The 20,045-nt window shown below is 40.5% G+C and overlaps 3 non-coding genes and 2 pseudogenes across 3 annotated transcripts; all 5 read left to right on the forward strand.

The window, feature by feature from the left end:
• Window positions 1-3,948: 3,948 nt before the first annotated feature.
• LOC130108561 (small nucleolar RNA U3) lies at window positions 3,949-4,169 on the forward strand. Its single transcript, XR_008809898.1, has one exon. It is a non-coding gene; the product is annotated as a small nucleolar RNA U3 (small nucleolar RNA).
• A 1,021-nt stretch (window positions 4,170-5,190) lies between these two features.
• LOC130108571 (small nucleolar RNA U3) lies at window positions 5,191-5,368 on the forward strand (annotated as a pseudogene).
• Window positions 5,369-10,041: 4,673 nt separating this feature from the next.
• On the forward strand, window positions 10,042-10,257 carry LOC130108568 (small nucleolar RNA U3). The gene has a single exon (XR_008809904.1). It is a non-coding gene; the product is annotated as a small nucleolar RNA U3 (small nucleolar RNA).
• A 1,371-nt stretch (window positions 10,258-11,628) lies between these two features.
• LOC130108584 (small nucleolar RNA U3) lies at window positions 11,629-11,803 on the forward strand (annotated as a pseudogene).
• A 2,938-nt stretch (window positions 11,804-14,741) lies between these two features.
• LOC130108560 (small nucleolar RNA U3) lies at window positions 14,742-14,953 on the forward strand. The gene has a single exon (XR_008809897.1). It is a non-coding gene; the product is annotated as a small nucleolar RNA U3 (small nucleolar RNA).
• Window positions 14,954-20,045: the final 5,092 nt, after the last annotated feature.

The raw sequence follows: 20,045 nt of genomic DNA on the forward strand, positions 1-20,045 counted from the left end.
TAACCTAGTATGTTCAGTGTGAAATGCCAGAGCCGTGGTTAGCTTGGCTACCGCGAAGAGTTGGTCTCTTGCTGTGGGGGTTTTCTGTGGGATTTGCTGCTTGAGCAGGTAAAACCTCTACCCTAATACAAACCCCAACCCAAACGTGTTGAAAGAGCCGTCTGTTAATATTATCCAAATTTTGCATACTGAGAAGCTCTGTACTTCGCATCAGAAATGCCACTGCAGTGGTTAGCTTGGCAACCGCCAAGACAGTCTCTGTTGCTATGGTATTATTTGTGGGATTAATTCTTAGCAGGAGCCAAGCTAACCACGGCAATGGTATTTCTGGTGGAAGATACGGAGTGTTTCGGAGCTTGTGGTTCGGATATAATTAGCGGCTGGCTCTTTCTACATGTTTTTGTAAGGGTTGGGATAGGTTTAGTATAAGGGTTTTATCTGCTTAGGCAGACAGTCTCTGTTGCTGTTGTATTTCTGCGGGATTGTCCGCCTGAACAGATAAAACCCTTACCATAAGTGAAACATGTAGAAAGAGGCGTCCATTAATGTTAACCAAAACCTTCACTCCGAGAAGCTTGGTACTTTCCATCAGGAATGCCAGAGCCGTGGTTAGCTTGGCTACCGCGAAGAGTTGGTCTCTTGCTGTGGGGGTTTTCTGTGGGATTTGCTGCTTGAGCAGGTAAAACCTCTACCCTAATACAAACCCCAACCCAAACGTGTTGAAAGAGCCGTCTGTTAATATTATCCAAATTTTGCATACTGAGAAGCTCTGTACTTCGCATCAGAAATGCCACTGCAGTGGTTAGCTTGGCAACCGCCAAGACAGTCTCTGTTGCTATGGTATTATTTGTGGGATTAATTCTTAGCAGGAGCCAAGCTAACCACGGCAATGGTATTTCTGGTGGAAGATACGGAGTGTTTCGGAGCTTGTGGTTCGGATATAATTAGCGGCTGGCTCTTTCTACATGTTTTTGTAAGGGTTGGGATAGGTTTAGTATAAGGGTTTTATCTGCTTAGGCAGACAGTCTCTGTTGCTGTTGTATTTCTGCGGGATTGTCCGCCTGAACAGATAAAACCCTTACCATAAGTGAAACATGTAGAAAGAGGCGTCCATTAATGTTAACCAAAACCTTCACTCCGAGAAGCTTGGTACTTTCCATCAGGAATGCCATTGCCGTAGTTAGCTTGGCTACTACAGAGTTTTTCTCTGTTGCTGTGGTATTTTCTGTGCGATTGATTGCCCGAGCTGATAAAACCCTTACAATTAAGCGAAATATGTAGACGGAGCCGTCCATTAACTTCATCCAAAACTATTACTCCAAGAAGCTTGGTACTTTCCATCAGTAATGCCATTGCCGTAGTTAGCTTGGCTACTGCGAAGAGTTGGACTTTGTTGCTGTGGTATTCTCTGTGTGATTGTTTGGCTGAGCTGATAAAACCCTTACAACTAAGCGAAAAATGTAGAAAGGGCCGTCCATTAATTTTATCTAAAACGTATACTCTGAGAGGTTTGGTCCTTTCCATCAGAAATGCCATTGGCTACCACCAAGACTGTCTGTTGCTGTTGTATTTCTGCGGGATTTTCCGCCTCAACAGATAAAATCCTTAGCATAAGTGAAACATGTAGAAAGAGGCGTCCATTAATGTTAACCAAAACTTTCACTCCGAGAAGCTTGGTACTTTCCATCAGAAATGCCATTGCTGTGGTTAGCTTGGCTACTGCAAATAGTTGGTCTCTGTTGCTGTGGTATTTTCTGTGCGATTGTCTGCCTGATAAAACCCTTACACTAAGCGAAATATGTAGAAAGAGCTGTCCAGTAATTTTTTCCAAAACTTTAACTCCGAGAAGCTTGGTACATTCCATCAGGAATGCCATTGCCGTAGTTAGCTTGGCTACCACGAAGAGTCTGTTGCTGTTGTATTTTTGCGGGATTGTTCGACTGAACAGATGAAACCCTTACCATAAGTGAAACATGTAGACAGTGCCGTCCATTGATGTTATCCAAAACTATTACTCCAAGAAGCTTGGTAGTTTCCATCAGAAATGCCATTGCTGTGGTTAGCTTGGCTACCGCGAAGAGTTGGACTTTGTTGCCGTGGTATTCTCTGTGTGATTGTTTGGCTGAGCTGATAAAACCCTTACAACTAAGCGAAAAATGTAGAAAGAGCCGTCCATTACTTTTATCTAAAACGTATACTCTGAGAGGTTTGGTACTTTACATTAGAAATGCCATTGCCGTGGTTAGCTTGGCTACGATAAAGAGTCTGTTGCTGTTGTATTTCTGTGGGATTGTCCGCCTGAACAGATAAAATCCTTACTATAAATGAAACATTTAGAAAGAACTGTCCATTAATGTTATCCAAAACTTTCACTCCGAGAATCTTGGTAATTTCCATCAGTAATGCCATTGCCGTAGTTAGCTTGGCTACTACGAAGAGTTAGTCTCTGTTGCTGTGGTATTCTCTGTGCGATTGTCTGCCTGAGCTGATAAAACCCTTACTCTAAGTGAAACATGTAGAAACAGCCTCCGTGAAATTTTTTTCCGAAACTGTCACTCAAAAAGTCGGTACTTAGGTCCGCGGTGGCGTAGCGATCTAAGCATCGGCTTGGTGTCGATGCAGTTGCCCACTGGGGACTGGGGTTCGCGCCCCGGTCTCGTCAGATCCGACTATGGCCGGACTCGATGAAGCAGCAATCATTGGCAACGCTGTCTTCGGGAGGGGGGCGGAGTCGGCTTGTGTTCGTCATGTGAATGCGTCTCTGTGTGTGTCGAAAAACAGTGGTTCGGCTTGGATTCGCCTTGTCACGAAAGTGGGGAGGCGCTTTCCTTCGAGACTGCCGGCCGGAGAGATGCAGTTGACGAACGCATGCAATACGAGGGTGGGTGTTTGAATTAAAATAGGGATCAATTGGCCACTAAATTGGGAGAGAAAAGGGAAAAATCAGAAATTTTAGAAAGTCGGTACTTGAGAAGAGCAGTGCCATTGCTGTGTTTAGCTTGGCTACGACGTAGTTAGTCTCTGTTGCTGTGGGATTGTCTGCCTGAGCAGGTAAAACACTTACGCTAACCAAAACGAAACGTTGTAGAAAGAGCATACGTAAAGATCCAAAACTGTCACTCCGAGAAGCTGGGTACTTTCCATCACAAATGCCATTGCCGTGGTGAGCTTTGCTACTGCGAAGGGCTAATCTCTGTTGCTGTGAGAGAGTTTTCCTGAGCCGATAAAACCCTCAACCAAAACATGAAGAAAGTCAGTTAGTTTGATCCAAAATTTCGAGTACGACAAAGTTGGTACTTTATTGTGTTTAGCTTGGCTACCGTGAAGTGTTAGTCTCTGTTGCTGTGCTATTTTGTGTGGGATTGTTTGCCTGAGCAGGTAAAACACTTACACTAAACTAACTGAAACATGTAGAAAGAGCCATCTGTTTATTTTAGCCAAAACTATCGCTGCGAGAAATGCCATTGGCTACCACCAAGACTGTCTGTTGCTGTGGTATTTCTTTGGGATTATCTGGCTGAGCAGATAAAAGTCTTACGTGAAACATGTAGAAAGAGTCATCTGTTAATTTCATCCGGAACTATCACTCCGAGAAGCTCGGTACTTTCCATCAGAAATGACTTTGCTGTGGTTAGTTTGGCTACTATGAAGAGTTGGTCTCTGTTACTGTGGTGTTTTCTTTGGGATTGTGTGGCTGAGCAGATAAAACCCTTACCCTAACCCAAATCCTACCTCAAGCGAAACATGTAGAAAGCGCTGTCCGTTAATTTTATGCAAAGCTTTTACTCTGAGAAGCTCTCTACTTTCCATCAGAAATACCATTGCTGTGGTTGGCTTGGCTACTGCGACGAGTTGGTCTCTATTGCTGTAGGATTGTCTGCCAGAGCAGATAAAACTCTTACCCCAACCGTAACCAAAATATATAGAGCCATCCATTGAGTTTATCAAAACCTAATACTAATTTCAGAGATAATTTCTTTAGTTTTTATCTTGAGAAATGTTTTTCTAAAGTGCGAGTCCCGCCACCCACCATGATGAGCCTGGGGTGCTTCTCCCTGACCGCGAAGCAGGTACAGAGAAGTGGTTTAATCACTCACTCTGTGCTTTTGCTGACCGTTCAGTGTTGCTTTTATGGAGTTATCAAGAGGAAGGAGCATGTTCTGTGTGGTAAAAAGATAGGGCAAAAATGTAGAAATTCATCAATTTTATTTAAACCTACCCCTAAAACTTAGTCCAAACCCTAAAAACATGACGATTGTAGAAGTGCAATTCAATAAAAGAAACCCACTTGTATTGCTGCAAACCCCACCAACAACTTTTCAAGTTTAAAACGGGATAAACTAATCAAGAGGGAAGACAATGGGGGATCACGTGTAAAGAATAAACAACCTCCAAACAGATCCTATACCCAATCCATCAAACTCTCTCCAAATTCGTAACCCTAAACCTGGGGGTATCTGTAAGCCAGTATTTGGGCATTGTTGAGGCGCCTGGTTGACATGTGTTGGCTCTGGCATTCAATTCTAACCCTTACCTTTCACTCGGAGAAGCCTAGTATCTCCCATCAAAAATGCCATTGCCATGGTTGGCGTGGCTAACATGAAGAATTAATCTCTGTTGCTGTGGGATTTTCTGCCTGAGCAGGTAAAACCTTTACCTTAACACAAACCCTACCCTTACATGTTGAAAGAGCCGTATGTTGATTTTTTTTATCCAAACTTTTCACACCGAGAAGCTCTGTACTTTCCATCAGAAATGCCATTGCAATGGTTAGCTTGGCAACTGCCAAGACAGTCTCTGTTGCTATGGTATTCTTTGTGGGATTAATTCTTAGCAGAAGTCAAGCTAACCACGGCAATGGTATTTGACGGAAAATACTGTCACGGATCTTAAGGTTTGGGTATAATTAACGGATGGCTCTTTCTACATCTTTCTGTAAGGGTTGGGATAGGTTTAGTATAAGTTTTATCTGCTCAGGCAGACTGTCTGTTGCTGTGGTATTGTTTGTGGAACTACCTTTGAGTAGGGAAAAACCCTCACTGTAACCCTACGCCAACCCTGGCCAAAAGATGTAGAAAGAGACAGCCATTAATTTTATTCAAAACATTCATTTTGAGAAGCTCGGTACTTTCCGTCAGAAATGCCATTTCCGTCAAATTATGCAAACCTAATCCTAACCAAAAGATTCAGAAGACTACACTTTCAGCGGTCATTTCTGTCGTTCTTGGTTTGAAAAATGTTTCTAAGTGTGAGTCCGCCACCCACGATGATGAGCTGTGGTGCTTCTTCCTGAGCATGAAGCAGGTACAGAGAAGTGATTTGATTACAAGCTCTGTGCTTTTGAGGCAAAGAGCGTGCTCTGAGTGGTAAAAGAAAAAAATTGAGAAATCCATCAATTTTATTTTAAACCTAACCCTAAAAACATTAAACTGCAATAGCAGTGAACTTCAACTAAAAAAAAAAAAATCCCTTTATAATGCTCCAAACCCCACCAACAACTTTTCAAGTTTAAAACAGAATAAACGGTGGATAATCTCAAGCTGTGTGCTTTTGAATCAAGATGCATCCTCTGATTGGTAAAATGGAGAAATCTATCAATTTTATTGAAACATAACTCTAAAAACAAACTGCCATAGCAAAGAACTTCAATTTAAAAAAAATTGTTTATAATGCTCCAAACCTCACCAGCAACTTTTCAAGTTTAACACGGGATAAACTAATCAAGATACAGGGCAGTGGCAGATCAGTTGTAAAGAAGAAAAAACATCCAAATTGAACCCATCAATCTCTCCATAACTCTCATATTGGGGTATCGCTAAGCCAGCGCTTGGGCACTGTCCGCCTGAGCAGAAAAACTTGACCCTAAACTCAAACACTACGTCAACCAAAAATGTAGCAAGGACCATCCGTTGATTTTTATCCAAAACGTTTACTACGAGAAGCTTGGTTCTTTCCTTCAGGAATGCAATTGGCGTGGTTAGCTTGGCTACTGTGAAGAGTTTGTCTCTATTGCTGTGATATTCTCTGTGCGATTGACTGCCTGAGCTGATAAAACCGTTATACTAAGTGAAATATGTTGAAAGAGCCGTTCGGTAACTTTATTCAAAATTTTTACTACGAGTACCTCTACTTTCCATCATAAATGACATTGCCGTGGTTAGCTTGGCTACAATGAAGTTAGTCTCTGTTGCTATGGTATTCTCTGTGCGATTATCTGCCTAAACAGGTAACACACTTACCCTAACCCAACCAAAACATGTAAGAAGAGCCATCCGTTAATTTTTGTCAAACTTTCACTCCAAGATGCTCGGGTTTTCCTTCAACAATGCCATTGCTGTGGTTACCTTGGCTACCACGAAGAGTTACTCTGTCGCTGTTGTATTTCTGAGGGATTGCCCGCCTAAACGGATAAACCCCTTACTGTAAGTGAAACATTAGAAAGCACTCCGTTAATTTCATCCAAAATTTTCAGTCCGAGAAGCTCAGTTCTTTCCTTCAGAAATGCCATTGCCGTTGTTGGCTTCGCTACTGCTAAGAGGTAGTCTCTGTTGCTGTGGTATTCTCTGTGCGATTGTCTGCGTGAGCAGATAATGCCCTTACAACTAAGCGAAATGTATAGCAAAAGCCGTCCAGCGATTTTATCCAAAACTTTTACGAGTAGCTGGGTACTTTCCATCAGAAATTCCGTAGTTAGCTTGGCTACAATGAAGAGTTAGTCTCTGTTGCTGTTGTATTTCTGCGATTGTCTGCTTAAAAAGGTAACACACTTACCCTAACCCAACCAAAACATGTATGAAGAGCCGTCTGTTAATTTTATCCAAAACATTCACTCCAAGAAGCTCGGTTCTTTGCTTCAGAAATTCCATTGCCGTGGTTAGCTTGGCTACCACGAAAAATTGGTCTCTGTTGCTGTTGTATTTCTGAGGGATTGTCCGCCTAAACGGATAAACCCCTTACACTAAGCGAAATATGTGAAAAGCCAGGCATTAATTTTATTTCTTACCCCCCAAAAAGCTTGGTACTTTCCATCAGAAATGCCATTGCCGTGGTTAGCTTGGCTACCACGAATGGTTAGTCTCTGTTGTTGTTGTATTTCTGTGGGTTTGTCCGCCTGGACAGATAAAACCCTTACCGTAAGTGAAACCTGTAGAAAGAGCCGTCCATTAATGTTATCCAAAACTTTCACTCCGAGAAGCTTGGTACTTTCTTTCGGAAATGACTTTGCCATAGATAGCCTGGCTACTGCTAAGAATTATTCTGTGTTGTGGTATTTTTTTGTGGGATTGTTTGACTGAGCTGATAAAACCCTTACAACTAAGCGAAATATGTAGAAAGAGCTGTTCAGCAATGTTATCCAAAACTTTCACTCCGAGAAGCTTGGTACTTTTCATCAGAAATGCCATTGCCGTAATGAGCTTGGCTACTGCGAAGAGTTAGTCTCTGTTGCTGTGGTAGTCTGTGCGATTGTCTGCCTGAGCTGATAAAATCCTTGCCCTAAGTGAAACATGTAGAAATGGCCTCTGTCAATTTTTTGCCCCGAAAGTATTACTCAGAAGCTCGGTACTTGAGAAAAGCAGTGCCATTGCTGTGGTTAGCTTGTCTACGACGAAGTAATTCTCTGTTGCTGTGGGATTGTCTGCCTGAGCAGGTAAATCCCTTGCGCCAACCAAACCGAAACATTGTAGAAAGCGCATACGTTAATAAGATCGAAAAACTGTCACTCCGAGAAGCTTGGTACTTTCCATCAGAAATGTCATTGCCATGGTGAGCTTTGCTACTGCGAAGAGTTAGCCTCTGTTGCTGTGAGATTGTCTGCCTGAGCAGGTAAAACCCTTACCCTATCCCAACTGAAACATGTAGAAAGAGCAATCCATTAGTTTTATCTGAAACTTATCGTTCCATGTTCAGAAATGCTACTGCGAAGAATTATTCTCTGTTGCTGTGGTATTGTGTTGGATTGTTTGTCCGAGCAGATAAAAATCTTAGCCTAACTCATCCCTAACCGAAAGATGTAGAAAGAGGCCTCCATTAATTTCATCCAAAACTTTCATACCGAGAAGCTCGGTACTTTGCATCAGAAATGCCATTTCTATCGATAGCTTGGCTACCGCTAAGTTAGTTTGTGTGGCTGTGGTATTCTCTGTGGGATTAACTCTTGGCGGTAGTCAGCTAACCATGGCAATGGCATTTCTGATGTAAAGTACCGAGGTTCTCAGAGTGAAAGTTTTGGATAAACTTAACGGATGTCTCTTTCTACATATTTCGTTCAGGGCTATCATAGGGTTCGGGTTACGGTGAGGATTTTTCCTGCTCAAAAGTAGTCCCACAGAGAAAACCACATCAACAGAGATTGTCTGCTTGAGCAGATAAAACTCTTAACCCAAACCTACCGCAACACTAACAGAAAGATATAGAATGAGCCATGCATTAATTTTATCCATACATTTCATTCCAAGAAGCTCGGTACTTTCCATCAGAAATGCCATTGCCGTAGTTGGCTACCATGAAGAGTTGGTCTCTGTTGCTGTGGTGTTCTCTGTGCGATTGACTGCCTGAGCTGATAAAACGCTAAGCGAAACATGTACAAAGAGCCGTCCATTAATTTTATCCAAAACTTTCACTCGGAGAAGCTTGGTACTTTCAATCAGTAATACCATTGCCGTAGTTAGCTTGGCTACTACGAAGAGTTAGTCTGTTGCTGTGATGTTCTGTGTGATTGTCTGCCTGAGCTGATAAAGCCCTTACACTAAGCGAAATATGTAGAAAGAGCTGTACAGTAATTTTATCCAAAACTTTAACTCCGAGAAGCTTGGTACTTTCCATCAGAAATGCCATTGCTGTAGTTAGCTTGGCTACTGCGAAGAGTTAGTCTCTGTTGCTGTGGTATTCTCTGTGCGATTGTCTGTCTGAGCCGATAAAACCCTTAGATCTAATCGAAACATGTAGAAAGAGCCGTCCATTAATTTTATCCAAAACTTTCACTCCGAGAATCTTGGTACTTTCCCTCAGTAATGACATTGCCCTGGTTTGCTTGGCTACCACGAAGAGTTGGTCTCTGTTGCTATTGTATTTCTGCGGGATTGTCTGACTGAACAGATAAAACCCTTACTATAAGTGAAATATGTAGAATAGCCGTCCATTAATTTTATCAAACTTTCACTGCAAGAAACTTGATACTTCCCATCAGGAATGCCATTGCCGTAGTTAGCTTGGCTACTACGAATAGTTGGTCTCTGTTGCTGTGGTATTTTCTGTGCGATTGTCTGCCTGATAAAACCCTTACACTAAGCGAAATATGTAGAAAGAGCTGTCCAGTAATTTTTTCCAAAACTTTAACTCCGAGAAGCTTGGTACATTCCATCAGGAATGCCATTGCCGTAGTTAGCTTGGCTACTACGAAGAGTCTGTTGCTGTTGTATTTTTGCGGGATTGTTCGACTGAACAGATGAAACCCTTACCATAAGTGAAACATGTAGACAGTGCCGTCCATTGATGTTATCCAAAACTTTTACTCCGAGAAGCTTGGTACTTTCCATCAGAAATGCCATTGCCGTGGTTAGTTTGGCTATTGCGAAGAGTTGGACTCTGTTGCTGTGGTATGATCTGTGATATTGTCTGCCTGAGCTGATAAAACCCTTACAACTAAGACAAACATATAGAAAGAGCCGTCCATTAATTTTAGCTAAAATTTAGTCCGGGAGGTTTGGTACTTTACATCAGAAATGCCATTGGCGTGGTTAGGCTTGGCTACTGCTACGAGTTATTCTCTTTTGTTGTGGGATTGTCTGGCTGAGTAGATAAAACCCTTACCCTACCTCAAGCGAAACATGTAGATAGCGATGTCCGTTAATTTTACGCAAAAATTTTACTCTGAGAAGCTGTGTACTTTCAGAAATACCATTACTGTGGTTAGCGTGGCTACCGCGACGAGTTAGTCTCTATTGCTGTGGTATTCTGTGTAGGATTGTCTGCCAGAGCAGATAAAACCCTTAGCCCAACCGTAACTGAGATATTAAGCCATCAGTTGAGTTTATCCAAACCTAATCCTAATTTCGGGGATAATTTCTTTAGTTCTTACACTTTAGAAAAACATTTCTCAATATGAGTCCCTTCACCCACGATGATGAGCCTGGGGTGCTTCTCCCTGAGTGCGAAGCAGGTACAGAGAAGTGGTTTAATCACTCACTATGTGCTTTTGGTGACCGTTCAGTGTTGCTTTTATGGGGTTATCAAGTGAAGGAGCATGTTCTGTGTGGTAAAAAGGAGGGGAAAAAATGTAGAAATTCATCAATTTTATCCAAACCTATCCCTAAACCTTAGTCCTAACCCTAAAAACATTAAATTGCAATTGCAGAAGTGCAATTCAATAAAAAAAACACTTTGTATTGCTCAAAACACCACCAAGTTTAAAACGGGATAAACTAATCAAGAGAAAAGACCATGGGAGATGAATTGTAAAGAATAAACAATCTCCAAATTGACCCTATACCTAACCCTAAACCTGGGGGTATCTGTTATCCAGTATTTGGGCATTTGGCTCTGGCATTCAACCATACTCCTTACCTTTCACTAGGAGAAGCCTAGTATTTCCCATCAAAAATGCCATTGCCATGGTTGGCGTGGCTAACATGAAGAATTAGTCTATGTCGCTGTGGTGTTTTCTGTGGGATTTTCTGCCTGAGCAGGTAAAACCTTTACCCTAACACAAACCCTATCTTCACACCGAGAAACTCTGTACTTTCCATCAGAAATGCCATTGCAATGGTTAGCTTGGCAACCGCCAAGACGGTCTCTGTTGCTATGGCGTTCTTTGTGGGATTAATTCTTAGCAGGAGTCAAGCTAACCACGGCAATTGTATTTCTGGTGGAAAATACTGACTGTCTCGGAGCCTTAGGTTTGGATATAATTAACGGATGGCTCTTTCTACATCTTTATGTACGGGTTGTGATAGCTTTAGTATGAGTTTTATCTGCTCAGGCAGACAGTCTGTTGCTGTGGTATTCTCTGTGGGACTACATTTGAGTAGGAAAAACCCTCCCCGTAACCCTAATCCTACGCTAACCCTTGCCGAAAGATGTAGAAAGAGACCTCCGTTAATTTCATCCAAAACTTTAATTTCAAGAAGCTCGGTACTTTCCATCAGAAGTGCCATTTCCATCGAAATCTTGCCTATCGCTATATTAGTCTCCTCTTGCTGTGGTATTGTTTGTGGGATTAAGCCTTGGCGGTAGCCAAGCTAACCACGGCAATGGCATTTCTGATATAAAGTACCGTGCTCCTCCGAGTGAAAGTTTTGGATAAACTTAACGGATGGCTCTTTCTACATCTTTCGGTTAAGGTTTTATCTGGTAAGGAAGACAATCCCAAAGAGAATACCTCAGCAACAGACTGTCTGCCTATGCAGATAAAATCCTTATACTAAACCTATCCCAGGCCATACTTTCCATCTGAAATGCCATTACTGTGGTTAGGTTCGCAACCGCCAAGACGGTCTCTGTTGCTATGGTATTCTCTGTGGGATTGTCTGCCTCAGTAGATAAAAACCGAATCCCAGCCTTAACTGAAAGACCTGTCTGTCAAGTTTATGCAAACTTAACCCTACTCTTAACCCTAACCAAAAGATTCAGAAGACGATACTTTGAGCGATAATTTCTGTCGTTCTTGTAAAATGTTTCAAAAGTGTGAGTTCTGCCACCCACGATGATGAACTGTGGTGCTTCTTCCTGAGCATGAAGCAGGTACAGAGAAGTGGTTTAATGACAAGCGGTGTGCTTTTGAGGCAAGAAGCGTGCTTTGATTGGTAAACTGGAGAAAAGTATCAATTTTATTTAAACCTAACCCTAAAAACAAACTGCCATAGCAATTAACTTTAATTAAAAAAAATAGGTGACACTTCAGTATGGGGAACATATTCTAAGTAAGAAAAACTTAATTTATAGTAATTTAACACTATTAACACTTGTAGTTTTGTTATGTAAGAACAGACCATATTCATTAAGTGTTAGTAAGGGAGAATAACTCTTCTTGTGGTACTACCACCTTATAAAGTCCATACTAAGCAAAGCATATTGAGATGGTAGTACTAATAAACAATAGTTCTGAGGTTATAGAGGGAAAACTCATAGTTAATGGCTTACTGGTTGTATAATAAGGCCATGCAGAATAAGGCATTGAGTCTGTAATAATGACCAATTAAGAGCCAATATGTTAATATGCATGCAACTAAGCACCTAATTAATGGTGACTACGTTCCCCATACTAAAGTGTTACCAACATTTTTTTATAGTGCTCCAAACCTTACCAACAATTTTTCAAGTTTAACACGGGATAAATTAATAAAAATGCAAGACAGTGGGGGATGAGTTGTAAAGAAGAAAAAGCATTCAAATTGAACCCATCCTTAACCCATCAATTTTTCCATAACCCTAATATTGGGGGTATCTCCAAGCCAGCACTCGGGCACTGTCCGCTCGAGGAGATAAAACTTTACCCTAACCCAAACTGTACCTTAACCGTAACATGTAGAAAGAACCATCCGTTGATTTGATCCAAAACCTTTACTACGAGACGCTCAGTACTCTTAATCAGAAATGAGAAGGCTGTGGTTAGTTTGGTGACCGTGCAGTTATTCTCTGTGCGATTGTTTGCCTGAGCAGATTAAACCCTTTCACTAACCCAGCCCTAACCGAAATACGTAGAAAGACACACCTGTTAATTTTATCAAAACTTTTCACTCGGAGAAACTCCTGTTCTTTCCTTCAGAAATGCTATTGCTGTGGTTAGCTTGGCTACCACAAAGTCAGTCTCTGTTGTTGTGGTATTGCTGCGGGGTTGTCTGCCTGAGCAGATAAAACCCATTACTCTTAAGTGAAACATGTAGAAAGAGCCGTCCGTTAATTTTATCAGAAACTGTTCCTCCGAGAAGCTCGGTACTTTCTGAGATGCCATTTACGTGGTTAGCTTGTCTAGTGAAGTTATTCTCTGTTGCAGTGGTATTCTCTGTAGGATTTTTGGCCTGAGCAGATAAAACCCATTACTCTTAAGTGAAACCTGTAGAAAGAGTTGTCCGTTAATTTTAACCGAAACGATCACTCCGAGAAGCTTGGTACTTTTCATCAGAAATGCCATTGCCGTGGTTAGCTTGGCTACCACGAAGAGTTGGTGTCTGTTGCTGTGGTATTTTATGTGGGATCGATTTGCCTGAGCTGATAAAACCCTTACCGTAACCCTAACCAAAAGATGTAGAAAGAGCCAACCCTTAATTTTATCCAAAAGTTTTACTCCGAGAAGCGCTGTACTTTTCCTCTGAAATGCCACTGCCATGGTTGGCTTATGTATGCGAAGGTATTCTCTTGCAGTGGTATTTTCTGCCTGAACAGGTAAAACCCATACCCTACCCCAACCCAAACATGTACAAAGAGCATATGTTAATTTTATCCGAAACTATCACTCTGAGAAGCTCGGTACCTTCCATCAGAAATGCCATTGCCGTGGTTAGCTTTGCTACCATGAAGAGTTAGTCTCTTTTGCTGTGGGATTTTCTGCCTGAGTAAGTAAAACCCTCACCCTAACCAAACTGAAATGCGTAGAGAGAGCATACGTTAATGTTATCAGAAACTATCACTCCTAGAAGCTTGGCACTTTTCATCAGAAATGACTGCTGTGCATAGCCTGGTTACTGCTTAGTTGGTCTCTGGTGTTCTGTGCGATTGTCTGCCTGAGCTGATAAACCCCTACCCCAAGCAAAACATGTCGAAAGAGCCATCCGTTAATTTTATTCTCTTTTCACTCCATGAAGCTCAGTACTTTCTGTCAGAAATGCCATTGTTGTGGTATGTTTGGCTTTCGCAAAGAGTTGATCTCTGTTGCTGTGGTATTCTCTGTGGGATGGTCTGCCTGAACCGATAAAACACTTACCCTAACCCAACCGAAACGTGTAGAAAGAGCCATCTGTTAATTTTATCCAAAACTATCACTCCATGAAGCTCTGTACTTTCCATCAGAAATGTCTTTGCCATGGTTAGTTTGGCAACTGTGAAGAGTTAGTCGCTGTTGCTGAGGTATTGCCTGCCTGAGCAGATAAAACTCTTAGCCTAACTCATCCCTAACCGAAAGATGTAGAAAGAGCCATCTTTTTTTTCTTTTTTATGATAGTTTTTTTTTCACAATAATAAAACATATAAACAAGTATTTCAGTTTGAAATAACATGGACATTAAATCAGAATGCGAACGAAACAAGCACAACCAGACCGAAAATAAATAAAACATAGGAAAGACATCCTGAAATAATGAAAGAAGAAAAAAGAGGAAAAAACAAACAAAAGAAGAAAAAACATGACTGAGCCATCTTTTAATTTTATCCAAATGTTTCACTCAGAAAAGGTCAGTACTTTCCCTCAGAAATGACTTTGTCATGGATAGCTTGGCTACTGTCAAGAGTTATTCTCTTTTGTGGTATTTTTTTTTGTGGGATTGTCTGACTGAGCAGATAATCCCTAACCCAAACCCTACCTCAAGTGAAACATGTAGAAAGCGCTGTCTGTTAATTTTATGCAAAACTTTTACTCTGAAAAGCTCGGTTCTTTGCTTTAGAAATGCCATTGCCATGGATAGCTTGGCTATCGTGACGAGTTAGTCTGTATTGCTGTGGCTCTGTAGGATTGTCTGCCAGAGCAGATAGAACCCTTATCCCAACGCTAACTGAAAGATATAGAGCCACCCGTTATGTTTATCTACACCTCATCCTAATTTCGGGGATAATTTCTTTAGTTCTCATATTGAGAAATGTTTTTCGAAAGTGTGAGTCCCGCCACCCACAATGAGCTGGGGTGCTTCTTCCTGAGTGCGAAGCAGGTACAGAGAAGTGGTTTAATCACAAGCTCTGTGCTTTTGGTGACCGTTCAGTGTTCCTTTTATGGGAGCATCAAGGGAAGGAGCATGTTCTGAGTGGTAAAAAAGGGGAAAAAAACGCAAGAATTCATCAATTTTATCCAAATCTAAACCTTAGTCCTAACCCTAAAAACATTAAATTGCAGAAAAGTACAATTTAAAAAAAAAAAAAAACACACCCACTCATTAATTTGGTATATAAAATTTGTTGCTATATAAAAATCCCAAAATCCAACCCAACAGGCTTGAAAACATAGGAATTGATACCAAGATCAATCAAGCCAAAAAACGACACAAAATATATTTAAAAAAAAAAAAAAAAGAAGCCATTTTTGCAGGCTAATTTGACAGCCATCTTGAAAAATGGCCTCCGTCTTGGATTTTCAAGTGGCCAATCGGGCAGATTTGATTGGAAGCCTGTGGAGAAGAAATGCACCAAATTTCATGCTTGTATCATACTTTGCACAATTCCACTCGAGTTTGGCTTTTATCCGCTCCACTATAACCCAAAACAAACCTCAACCGCAACATATAGAAAGAGCCATCTGTACACTTTATCCAAAACTGTCACTCCGAGAAGCTTGGTACTTCCCATCAGAAATGTCATTGCCATTGTTAGCTTAAGAGTTCGTCTTTGTTGTTGTGATATTTTACAGTATACCCACCAGCAACAAGCTCCCCTCACTACACATACCCAAATAGTGCCCCAAATTTTTTTAACAAAAACCAGCGTCCCCCAAAAATACTTTGGGGGACATTTGTCCCTGATTTAGTTTGTCTCGTCATAAAGACTGGTTTGTTTGTTCCTGGTTTAGTTTGTCAAGTCATAAAGACTGGATTATTATTTGTTCCTGATTTAGTTTCTCAAGTCATAAAGACTGGATTATTGTTTGTACTTGGTTTAGTTTGTCAGGTCATAAAGACTGGATTATTGTTTGTTCCAGATTTAGTATGTCAAGTCATAAAGACTGGATTATTTTCAGTTTTATTGTCATTAAAAACAATGTGCAAGCACATGTTCCTGAGTTAGGGTCTCAAGTCATGAAGACTGGGTTATTTGTTCCTGATTTAGTTTGTCAAGTCATAAAGGCTGAATTATTTTTTTTCCCCTGATTTAGTTTGTCAAGTCATAAATACTGGTTTATTGTTTGTTCCTGGTGAGTTTGTCAAGTGAAAGACTGGATTATTGTTTGAAGCCTGGTTTCTGTCTGATTTATTTTTTTTCTGTACTTGGGTCCATACCAAACCAAGGTCCTAACAAAGATGTGCCCCCCTTCTTTATTTAATAACTGTGTTCCCCAGCTGTGAGAGGAACTTGTATTGGATGTGTGTGTGTGTGCGCAACATGGTATTTGATATAATAAATACAGAATAGAGCAGAGAACATAGAGTATAGGACATAGTATAGTTAGATATAATCGATGGATATAATAGTATAGAGCAGAGAACATGGCAGAGACAAGTTGATTTGAAGATAAGCTTTTTGGTAAATAATTTTATTAGCCACACGAGCAAAACCGGTGGAATTAGTTTTTGCTACATTTTGATTCTGCAGCACAATATATACATGTACAACAACAGACACTCCACAAATCATGAACAATACAGTTACACAATAGCAGAAATAAACATATCAGGTATAACAGGTGAATGGTGGTATTTATGCCAATGGTGTGTGAGGATGGGAGTATAGGGAGGAATTCAGAGTCTTGATGGATAGGGAGAAAAAAACTGTTTGCAAAGCGTGTAGTCTTAGTTGACAGTGACCTGTAGCGCTTCCCTGAGAGAAGGAGCTGGAAGAGGTGATGAGCAGGATGTGAGGGGTCGCAGGTGATCTTTGCTCGCTTTACAGTCCAGTTAGTATGTAGAGATTCAACTGAGGGGAATGGGTTGCCTATGATTTTGGATGCCTTGTTGACAATCCGCTGCAGTTTTTTCGTGTTTGACTGTCTGTGCTGCTGTACCATACTGTAATAGAAGATGTTATGATGGACTCGGGTAATGGCTGAGTAAAACGACGAGCAGTGGATGTGTGATCCGGTACTTTTTTCTTGTTTCACAAATTTTATTTATTGAAATTTTACAATCAAAATGTTATACAGACATATATGAAGTCAATGTTTATTGGTCCACTTCATTCAAACATGAAACCTACCGCTAAAAATTTGGTGTCATCTTTGACCAGTGTCTTTTGATCACCATGTTACTAAGGTTGTCCAATCCTGTTTCCTTCAGCTACAAAATATTGCAAAAATCACTTTTAAAGACATCGAAAAATTAATTCACACTTTCTCCCTTCTAGATTAATGTAACTTTCTCTACTCTGGCCTCAACTATGCTACTTTAAATCATCTACAGTTGGTTCAAAATGCAGTTGCTAAACTAACTAGAACTAGTTGTAGGTCCCATATTACCCCTATTCTTGCATCTCTTCATTGGCCTCCTGTAAAGTTCAGAATAATCTTGAGTTTATTGATTACATTTAAAGCACTGCATGATCTTGCCCCCAGTTATATTTGCGATCTTCTCCTTTCACTTTCAGACCACTCTGATCCTCAAATCTCAGTTATATTTCCCTCAAAACACAGACACAAGTGGCTTTCTCGCTACTGGTTTATTTGAAAGTTGTCTTTGCCTCCAAATCCACCATGAAAACTGACAGTATTAATGACCCATGAAGACCATAATAGCTTCACGTGGAAAAAATGGTATACGCTCCATGTTGCGTAACATATATTGAAGTAACATACAGACAAAGGAAATGCCTATGACTCAGAAAATGGGTTATAAAGCAAACTGGGCTAAATAATCTAAAATAGGTTTGGCTAAGGAGGCATTGGAAAATATTATTCAGACAACAGTATTATAAAAGAGAAACGGCCGGCATTTATTAAACAATAACAATAAAAGTGCACTTTGAATGGTCAATAAGGAAAATAATAAAGAATAAGGGTCAAACCCCTTTTGGTCTGTCTGTAGACTCAGAGCTCTGGTCAAAAAGAGAAAATATGAAAAGATAAGTCTGAAACTACCTGGGTAGTGTGTGTAGTGTTCATTCACAAAAATGGAGATCTCCAAAACGGTCTTGTCGTCCTCAATGGAGAAGCAAGACGCCACCCTTCCAAGTGCTGTCTACGCCTCGTGGGTCACAGGGCTTGCTGCTCCCTTCTCTTGGGGAAGGAATCCAGTACACAAAAAAACCAACCTGCATACCGCAGGGTAGAAAATAAGTCTCTACTCTCTAAAGCACCAGATCTAGAATATTTGAATCAATCCTTTCACATTCCCAAATAATGGAATTGGGAAACAAAACGAAGCTAGTGAAGGTCCTTGCAGCTAACAAGTACAAATCACAGCGGAATCGTATAACATTTCACATTCATATTAAGCTATAGGATATAGGCTATCTGAAAATCCTCCGATTGGTTCTTGTAATGAAATGTTCTAGGTTCTCTTCAGTTCTAGGCCTAACAGGCCTACACATTATAAGACAACTACTATGCTACTACAGTGCATGGATAGAAAAAAGACAAACATGGCTAAACTAGCACATGGTTAGCTACTGTAGAAACTCACTGAAGAATCCGGGCAAATAAAGAAAACAGGTTTCCAAGCAAGCAATCCAAACGGGATTAATTAATTTAAACTGGTAAACTTAAATGAGTAAGGGTAACAAAGGCACACATTTTGGATCTCTGTTCCAGCTTCTACGAGTTGGACTTTGGTTCATTCGTCTGCAGCTCAAGAAAGGTCTGCAGTCAATCTTTTACTCTCGTTCTGATCTGACAAGGCCTGGTAATTTTCCATTTGGACAGGCTGCTAGCGCCCTCTACAGGGGACTGCATGGACATGCATTAACTCTTTCTAGGGCAGCTAAAATCAGGGGGGTTACACCTCGTTGGCTGCATGCTACGACAGGGAAGTCGTCAAATCTTGTTTGTAAATATTAATTTCTCAAAGTTCGCTATATACGACAAACTTTCATTACACATGAAGTCTTGTTAGTTGCTTGCTTGCGGAGATCTTTCCTTCATCTAACTTGTGAAAAAAACCCAACAGGATTTGCCCCTCAACATTAAAATCGGCTGTCAAAATAAGTCTCAGTACAAATCATAGTTGCATGTAATACAATAATTGCTTGCCGGTACTGCTTAAGAGTCTTCCTGATGTATACGTATGTGTACTTAAGCTGAGACTTCAAAATGATAGTACTATTACTTGTAATAAATGAAATGATGTATACATAACAAATGCAGTTAAAATGAACTCTCAATCATAACATTGGTCTTGGAAAAGGTAGACGAATATTACAAATTATGTAAACATGATGGCAGTCTTTTATCTATTGCTTATTCCAACTGCAAAACAAAATATGACTTTGCCTTTGCAGTTTCAGCCCCAAGCCTCTGGAATAATCTTCCCCCAATCTATTAAATTTGCTAAATCTTCGATTGTTTTAAGCGGCTTCTAAAAACCCATCTTTTAATGGATTCCCACGTTTGACTTATGTTTTGTTTTTTTAGCTTGGTCCGTTACTACCGGTTCTATATATTAAAAAAGATTTCATGCATTTTATGTATTTGTTCGCATTTTGTGTATGTAATGTAAAGCACTTTGTAACGGTGTTTAACAGTGATATAAATAAAATGATGTAAATAAAAATTTGCTTGCTTCAAACTAATGGGACTGTGTCCAGATAGATGGGGTTTCCTCAGTTTTATGTAGTAATTGTCGTCTTTATGCTTTCCACAGATACTGTTCTCTGGCCATGACAATTGCACTCCTTGTCGGCCGGTTTAATGATCTGTCTGTTATCGAGGAGTTCTGATAAGGCTGTCTTTTGTACTATTAGGTTTTACTACATGCTGTTTGCGGAAGAATTTGTCAAAATAATTCAAATTGGCCACAATGAGGGTCACGATTTCCGCCAGCAGCGTGCTGTTAGGAGTCTATTCTGACTTGGGAGTGAATGGCAGGGGCTCCGCATCTGTGCTGTCCTTGTAATACACTGCTAGTTTGTCTTCTGTGGCATTGTTGAATGTCCCTTCTGATCTGTTCCATTATGCTTTTTGTTACTTAGTTGGAATGAATTTTATTCCTCTGTTCAGTAGGGTTAATTGTGGGGAAGTTAGGAAGTTTTTCGCTAGTACTACA

Source organism: Lampris incognitus, chromosome 2 (assembly GCF_029633865.1).
Source record: "Lampris incognitus isolate fLamInc1 chromosome 2, fLamInc1.hap2, whole genome shotgun sequence".
Taxonomy (NCBI): Eukaryota; Metazoa; Chordata; class Actinopteri; order Lampriformes; family Lampridae; genus Lampris; species Lampris incognitus.